We start from the raw sequence: 9,053 nt of genomic DNA, 5'->3' as shown, positions 1-9,053 counted from the left end.
CAGCACTATTTTAAAATAACAAACTCTTGATTGAATAATAAAAACTACAGTTAAACACTAAAAAACTCTAAGCCAATCTCCGTGGAGATGTTGCCTGTACAACGGCAAAGAGAATGACTGGGGTAGGCGGAGCCTAGGAGGGATCATGTGACCAGCTTTGCTGGGCTCTTTGCCATTTCCTGTTGGGAAGAGAATATCCCACAAGTAAGGATGACGCCGTGGACCGGACACACCTATGTTGGAGAAACCACCTAATCTGCATGGAACACCAGATAAGGAGGAGAACACTGCAGAGCAGATAATTCTGAAACTCTTCTAGCAGAAGAAATTGCAACCAAAAACAAAACTTTCCAAGATAATAACTTAATATCAACGGAATGTAAGGGTTCAAACGGAACCCCCTGAAGAACTGAAAGAACTAAATTGAGACTCCAAGGAGGAGTCAAAGGTTTGTAAACAGGCTTGATTCTAACCAGAGCCTGAACAAAGGCTTGAACATCTGGCACAGCTGCCAGCTTTTTGAAAAGTAACACAGACAAGGCAGAAATCTGTCCCTTCAAGGAACTTTGTACAACGGCAAAGAGAATGACTGGGGAAGGCGGAGCCTAGGAGGGATCATGTGACCAGCTTTGCTGGGGCTCTTTGCCATTTCCTGTTGGGAAGAGAATATCCCACAAGTAAGGATGACGCCGTGGACCGGACACACCTATGTTGGAGAAAGAGCGAGAGAGCACAAAAGTGAGGGAAGAGAGAGCGCAAAAGAGAGGGGGGAGAGAGCAAAAGAGAGGAGAGAGCAAAAGAGAGGGGGAAGAGAGAGACCAAGGGGTGGGACCGCTGTACTACAAAAGATGGCCCGTTTGCACGGGCTTTAGGACTAGTACATTAATAAATTACACAAGTTAATGTCTGAGTTTAAGTTCTCAATGCTATTTAAAAGTTTGGGAACTTAACCCCTTAACCACCAGCGACGTACCCTGTACGACGCTGGTCGTTATGCCCTCAAGGACCAGCTTTGTACCCCTGTACGACGCTGCTGTCCTGAGCCTCTTTCTGCTACGATCTCGCTAAAACTAGCGAGATTGCGCTATTTCTGCATGCCCCACAAGTAGGGCGGTACAGACCTTTCCATGTACAAATAGCAGGTATTCAAAGAATATATTGTTTCAAATAAAGAAAACAGATTTTGTGTTATACGATTACTGTTGCAAAGATGTACAATTGTATTACAGTAACTTTTTACTGTATTGCTGTCATTCTGGGCAGTATTACAGTACATTATGGAATGTAAGTGCCAAACCAGGTGCCAACCTCACTAGCGGAAACTTAACTATAAGCCGAGCCCCAAGGCAGAACATAGTGCGATCCTGCGATCTTATCGCAGAAACTGGAGCCTGTCTGCAGAAAAAGAACAGCCAGGTCCGTTAAGCATAGAATTTTCTTCAACAGGATTTTTTTTTTCTGGCCAGTGCAATGCTTTCAAAATGACAACCGGTACATTTTTTGTGCAGTATTTTGAAATTATTGGCTAATGGCTGCTCTGCTCCTGAAATTGATACATTTTAGAGGCAAGATTAATGTTACTTTAACCCGCCAGAACTCTGTGACTGTCTGCGACTGCGAGGTAACTGGTAAGTGTAGAAGCTTTTTTATTAGTGCAGCCATTTGAAACTCCTTTCCCTATTATCGTGTAGGTGCTTATTGAATTGTGTTTTTACTGAATGGGCACTGTTAAGAGGCTCACAGCCTGCAGTACCATATTGTGGCAACTGAAGCCAGCTTTAGGGCTGCCGGTAAGGAGGGATCTCTCGGGGGAAATGGATTCAGGGGGCCCCAGCATCCTCAGACCAGAGGGATCCCCTCCGGACTTGTGAACGCAGCGCAAAGACAGGACAGGCTCCTAAACTTCCCAACAAATACAGCAGATGAGGGAACTGAGCACTCTCTGTCCCTCCTACAGTGCCGGAGAGAGGAGGAGAGCAGGGAGTGTTAGAGGATTCGGAATAACATTTATTTACAGCATACTCTTTACTGAGAGGACAGTCTGGGGCAGGCACGCACGTAGTTAATAGAATAATATGTGTTAAGAGGCTCAGGCTGGGGATGAAAGGGAGGCACTTCTCAGTGTCACAACTCACATGTACTGCGTGCTTTCAAAATAGACTTCGGAACGGCAGTATTACAAAATGACATTCTTGAAAAACAGAATTTATTGCCGTTCCGAAGTCTATTTTGAAAGCACGCAGTACATGTGAGTTGTGACACTGAGAAGTGCCTCCCTTTCATCCCCAGCCTGAGCCTCTTAACACATATTATTCTATTAACTACGTGCGTGCCTGCCCCAGACTGTCCTCTCAGTAAAGAGTATGCTGTAAATAAATGTTATTCCGAATCCTCTAACACTCCCTGCTCTCCTCCTCTCTCCGGCACTGTAGGAGGGACAGAGAGTGCTCAGTTCCCTCATCTGCTGTATTTGTTGGGAAGTTTAGGAGCCTGTCCTGTCTTTGCGCTGCGTTCACAAGTCCGGAGGGGATCCCTCTGGTCTGAGGATGCTGGGGCCCCCTGAATCCATTTCCCCAGACAGATCCCTCCTTACCGGCAGCCCTAAAGCTGGCTTCAGTTTGCCACAATATGGTACTGCAGGCAAGGTGATAATGAGAAGAACATTTAACTGGTGATGTCTTTTTTTTTTTTATGTGAAACAAAGTGGCAGATGGAAAAGGCCATATTCTGCATAACTAGGCTGTGAGCAATTCCAGTTAATCTCTGACACTCTTGAGTACAGATAATATTTTTATCATTTGTCTGAGGTTTTTTGCAAAGCAGCTCATACTTCTTTTTTTTATTTTTTTTTATTTTGCACAGTAAATGTCTCCATTGGGGATATGCAGATTTAATATTTAATAACTAAGCAATTTGAGTTATGATGCTCTAGAGCAGGCAAACAAAATCTTCATCTTGTGATGCTGTAGCAGAGATCTCCTTCATCCCAGCCCCCACATACCCATCTGCAGGCTGCCCAGCCTCTACAACAAAGCCCTGCTGAATGAAACCTTGTACTGATCCAAGATAATCATTTCACTGCCAGTGGTTTCTTAGGTGGTTTCTATTTGCGCTCACTGATGGTGTATGTGAAGTGAAAGTATGTTTATATAATATATTGCATGGGGTATGCATAAAGGGACCCGGGTGATATGATATGCAGGGGGGGGGGGGGTTATGCATGAAGAGACCAGGGTGATATTGAAATGCAGGGGGGGGGGATATCCATGAAGAGACCAGGGTGATATTGATATGCAGGGGGGTATCCATAAAGAGACCAGGGTGATATTGATATGCAGGTGGGGGTATCCATGAAGAGACCAGGGTGATATTGATATGCAGGTGGGGGTATCCATGAAGAGACCAGGGTGATATTGATATGCAGGTGGGGGTATCCATGAAGAGACCAGGGTGTTATTGATATGCAGGGGGGTATCCATGAAGAGACCAGGGTGATATTGATATGCAGGTGGGGGTATCCATGAAGTGACCAGGGTGATATTGATATGCAGGGGGGGTTATCCATGAAGAGACCAGGGTGATATTGATATGCGGGGGGGGGGGGGGGTATCCATGAAGAGACCAGGGTGATATTGATATGCAGGGGGGGGGTATCCATGAAGAGACCAGGGTGATATTGATATGCAGGGGGGGGTATCCATGAAGAGACCAGGGTGATATTGATATGCAGGGGGGGTATCCATGAAGAGACCAGGGTGATATTGATATGCAGGGGGGTATATATATATATATATATATATATATATATATATATATATACATATATATATACATATATACACACATGCACACACACAATTTAAAACTGAATTTTATTTCAAAATGACCTGCAGAAAAATTTTTACTACAAAAAATCTCATCGCAGAAAGTGAAAAAAAGCTCCGCTTCTGGGAAGCCGAGTATTGTCTGCAACAGCACACTCAACAGCCTTTACAGTGGCTGCATGGAAGTGATCCAATATTCCTAAAGCAACACTTGCTCAGATAATCAGGTAAAAACTGAGCTCAAACTATCATAATTAGCTACAATATACCACATTAAATTAAAATAACAATACATATAACAGATTCCATTAATGCCCTAGTGTAAATGTTATTTAATATAAAGCAGCAAAATGATCATTTTATAACATTCATAATACCATTACATTATTTTCAGTAGTGGGAAAGTAGTGTTATAAAGATATTTGTTTTTATACTGACACCTATTGGTCCTATGAGGTATAGCATATATAGGTTGCTTGAATAAACAAACTTATACTTTGTAAACACACTTAGATTTTAACAAAGTAACAAGGCCAGAAGAGCTATCCTTGTATCATATCTTTTATGCTGTTCATACCACTGCACTGGAATAAAGGAACCTGTGTTTAAAACAAACACTGTAAGAAACAAGTAAGGAATTAATTTATGTATATTCTTACCCAGAATCCACTATTATTTTAGAATCACTACAAACTGAGGATTTCAGATAAGAAATGTACAAAAAGAAAATAAAACATATTGTAAACAAATCTATAAAGGTTTATTATTAAAACTCAATCAAATAATTAATAAAACTGAATTCTCACTAACTAACAATATCAGAGTAAACACAATATTCACAACTACTCTTAAACTTCCACAATATCTAACCACTCAGTTTGTGTTTTCTCCCTCCATATCTCCTGTGAAAAGAGATAGGGACGGTCATCAACAGCTAACAGCAGCTGCAGTTCTGCAACACTGTAAACTCACTTCTCGCTAAGGAAAAAACACTTAACCTCTTCCTCGTGGTTAGCAAGTTCATACACTTTAGAACACATTTCTCCAGTCACAAACTATAGAAATGATCCCTGAAAGTATAGTCTTAACTATCCACTCTTGCCACAAGATCACAGACATCGCATGACCCTCTTTAACATTATAGTGAGCAGGTTATTATCTTTAATAAATTGCTAACAATCTGGTATTTTTTATATACAGATATATTATTATGAATCCTTTTCATTAAATTATAATTTTAAATGATCCATTTACATTATTTCTTCAGTCATACCTTAACCATTTCATTTACTGGCAAAACAGGATAATTTGCATAAGTGCCGCCCACTAACCAATAGGAAAACGCATGACCTTTAGATACACTAGAAATGTATCATAAGCACTGTACATAATATATTTGACATGGAAATAAGTTTTACTACTTACAAACTGTAAGTTAAAAGCAGATACATGCAAACATATTTTTTGCTGAATTTAGTTTTACAACACAAAGTCCTTTCACTGTCTAAATATCTTTGTTTCTCAAAGCATGAGTCATAGTACATAAGCAAGGAGCCAATCAGCTGCCTACCTCAGCATATGCGCCTCTTTAGTTTATTTTTTTTACCAATCAGGGAGACTGTAACTAAATAATGCATCAAATGCATTTCATAGTCATGAAACTGATTTTATGTATCTTATTATTAGTAAAATTAAAATAGTCACTTAAAAAAGAAAAGTAAAAATAAAAACAGTAAACAGAACCCCCAAATATTCTCATACTACGGCAATCCTATATAATAAAAGGCCAGGTATGTTTGTCAGATGCAGTCATGCGCAGTAGAGACTGTGCGAGGACAAACATACCTGGCATTTAGGATCAACTTCAGACATCAACATCAGATCGGCCGTTGCGGGGGGCATGTTCATGGACGTGGTCGGGCGTAGCGAGGGGGCGTGACCAGCGGGAGTGCTGCGATGGGGACGTGAGCAAAAGAAAGAGGGAGAGAGCGCAAAAGAGAGGGGGAGAGAGAGAGCAAAAGAGAGCAGAGAGAGAAAGAGAGCAAAAGAGAGGGGGGAGAGAGAGAGAGCAAAATAGAGGGGGAGAGAGAAACAGAGCAAAAAAGGGGAGGAGAGTGAGCTAAAGAAAGAGGGAGAGAGAGCAAAAGAGAGCGAGAGAGCACAAAAGAGAGGGGAGAGAGAGAGTGCAAAAGAGAGGGGGAGAGAGAGTGCAAAAGAGAGGGGGGAGCGAGAGAGAGCAAAAGAGAAGAGGAGAGAGAGCAAAAGAAAGAGGGAGAAAGAGCAAAAGAGGCGTGAGAGAGCAAAAGAGAGGGGGAGAGCAAAAGAGAGGGGATAGAGCAAAAGAGAGTGGACAGAGCAAAATAGAGGGGATAGAGCAAAAGAGAGGGGATAGAGCAAAAGAGAGGGGATAGAGCAAAAGAGAGAGGAGAGAGCAAAAGAGAGGGGAGAGAGAGCAAAAGAGAGGGGAGAGAGCAAAAGAGAGGGGAGAGAGCAAAAGAGGGGGGAGAGAGAGCAAAATATAGGGGGAGAAAAAGAAAAATAGGTGGGAGAGAGAAAGCAAAAAAGGGGGAGAGAGAACAAAAGAGAGGGGGGAGAGACCAAAAGAGAGGGGGAGAGAGAGCAAAAGAGAGGGGGACAGAGAGCAAAAGAGAGGGGGAAAGAGAAAGAGCAAAAGAGAGAGGGAGAGAGAGCAAAAGAAAGAGGGAGAGAGAACAAAAGAGAGGGGGAGAGAGCAAAAGAGTGAGAGAGCACAAAAGTGAGGGAAGAGAGAGCGCAAAAGAGAGGGGGGAGAGAGCAAAAGAGAGGAGGAGAGAGCAAAAGAGAGGGGGAAGAGAGAGACCAAGGGGTGGGACCGCTGTACTACAAAAGATGGCCCGTTTGCACGGGCTTTAGGACTAGTACATTAATAAATTACATAAGTTAATGTCTGAGTTTAAGTTCTCAATGCTATTTAAAAGTTTGGGAACTTAACCCCTTAACCACCAGCGACGTACCCTGTACGACGCTGGTCGTTATGCCCTCAAGGACCAGCTTTGTACCCTGTACGACGCTGCTGTCCTGAGCCTCTCTCTGCTGCGATCTCGCTAAAACTAGCGAGATTGCGCTATTTCTGCACGCCCCACAAGTAGGGCGGTACAGACCTTTCCATGTACAAATAGCAGGTATTCAAAGAATATATTGTTTCAAATAAAGAAAACAGATTTGTGTTATACGATTACTGTTGCAAAGATGTACAATTGTATTACAGTAACTTTTTACTGTATTGCTGTCATTCTGGGCAGTATTACAGTACATTATGGAATGTAAGTGCCAAACCAGGTGCCAACCTGACTAGCGGAAACTTAACTATAAGCCGAGTATTGTCTGCAACAGCACACTCAACAGCCTTTACAGTGGCTGCATGGAAGTGATCCAATATTCCTAAAGCAACACTTGCTCAGATAATCAGGTAAAAACTGAGCTCAAACTATCATAATTAGCTACAATATACCACATTAAATTAAAATAACAATACATATAACAGATTCCATTAATGCCCTAGTGTAAATGTTATTTAATATAAAGCAGCAAAATTATCATTTTATAACATTCATAATACCATTACATTATTTTCACTAGTGGGAAAGTAGTGTTATAAAGATATTTGTTTTTATACTGACACCTATTGGTCCTATGAGGTATAGCATATATAGGTTGCTTGAATAAACAAACTTATACTTTGTAAACACACTTAGATTTTAACAAAGTAACAAGGCCAGAAGAGCTATCCTTGTATCATATCTTTTATGCTGTTCATACCACTGCACTGGAATAAAGGAACCTGTGTTTAAAACAAACACTGTAAGAAACAAGTAAGGAATTAATTTATGTATATTCTTACCCAGAATCCACTATTATTTTAGAATCACTACAAACTGAGGATTTCAGATAAGAAATGTACAAAAAGAAAATAAAACATATTGTAAACAAATCTATAAAGGTTTATTATTAAAACTCAATCAAATAATTAATAAAACTGAATTCTCACTAACTAACAATATCAGAGTAAACACAATATTCACAACTACTCTTAAACTTCCACAATATCTAACCACTCAGTTTGTGTTTTCTCCCTCCATATCTCCTGTGTAAAGAGAAAGGAACGGTCATCAACAGCTAACAGCAGCTGCAGTTCTGCAACACTGTAAACTCACTTCTCGCTAAGGAGAAAACACTTAACCTCTTCCTCGTGGTTAGCAAGTTCATACACTTTAGAACACATTTCTCCAGTCACAAACTATAGAAATGATCCCTGAAAGTATAGTCTTAACTATCCACTCTTGCCACAAGATCACAGACATCGCATGACCCTCTTTAACATTATAGTGAGCAGGTTATTATCTTTAATAAATTGCTAACAATCTGGTATTTTTTATATACAGATATATTATTATGAATCCTTTTCATTAAATTATAATTTTAAATGATCCATTTACATTATTTCTTCAGTCATACCTTAACCATTTCATTTACTGGCAAAACAGGATAATTTGCATAAGTGCCGCCCACTAACCAATAGGAAAACACATGACCTTTAGATACACTAGAAATGTATCATAAGCACTGTACATAATATATTTGACATGGAAATAAGTTTTACTACTTACAAACTGTAAGTTAAAAGCAGATACATGCAAACATATTTTTTGCTGAATTTAGTTTTACAACACAAAGTCCTTTCACTGTCTAAATATCTTTGTTTCTCAAAGCATGAGTCATAGTACATAAGCAAGGAGCCAATCAGCTGCCTACCTCAGCATATGCGCCTCTTTAGTTTATTTTTTTTACCAATCAGGGAGACTGTAACTAAATAATGCATCAAATGCATTTCATAGTCATGAAACTGATTTTATGTATCTTATTATTAGTAAAATTAAAATAGTCACTTAAAAAAGAAAAATAAAAGTAAAAATAAAAACAGTAAACAGAACCCCCAAATATTCTCATACTACGGCAATCCTATATAATAAAAGGCCAGGTATGTTTGTCAGATGCAGTCATGCGCAGTAGAGACTGTGCGAGGACAAACATACCTGGCATTTAGGATCAACTTCAGACATCAACATCAGATCAGCCATTGCGGGGGGCGTGGTCATGGACTTGGTCGGGCGTAGCGAGGGGGCGTGACCAGCGGGAGTGCCGCGATGGGGACGTGACCGGGCATGGTCGGTACGTGAGTGGGCATGGCCG

The 9,053-nt window shown here is 40.6% G+C and overlaps 2 non-coding genes across 2 annotated transcripts; both read right to left on the bottom strand.

The window, feature by feature from the left end:
• Positions 1-4,692: 4,692 nt before the first annotated feature.
• Positions 4,693-4,910, bottom strand: LOC128644148 (small nucleolar RNA U3). Its single transcript, XR_008399933.1, has one exon. It is a non-coding gene; the product is annotated as a small nucleolar RNA U3 (small nucleolar RNA).
• Positions 4,911-7,913: 3,003 nt separating this feature from the next.
• LOC128644149 (small nucleolar RNA U3) lies at positions 7,914-8,131 on the bottom strand. The gene has a single exon (XR_008399934.1). It is a non-coding gene; the product is annotated as a small nucleolar RNA U3 (small nucleolar RNA).
• Positions 8,132-9,053: the final 922 nt, after the last annotated feature.

The sequence above is a fragment of the Bombina bombina genome, unplaced genomic scaffold, assembly GCF_027579735.1.
Source record: "Bombina bombina isolate aBomBom1 unplaced genomic scaffold, aBomBom1.pri scaffold_1141, whole genome shotgun sequence".
NCBI classification, from domain to species: Eukaryota; Metazoa; Chordata; class Amphibia; order Anura; family Bombinatoridae; genus Bombina; species Bombina bombina.
Note: the sequence above shows the minus strand (reverse complement) of the source record. Positions and strands in the feature narration are given on the sequence as shown.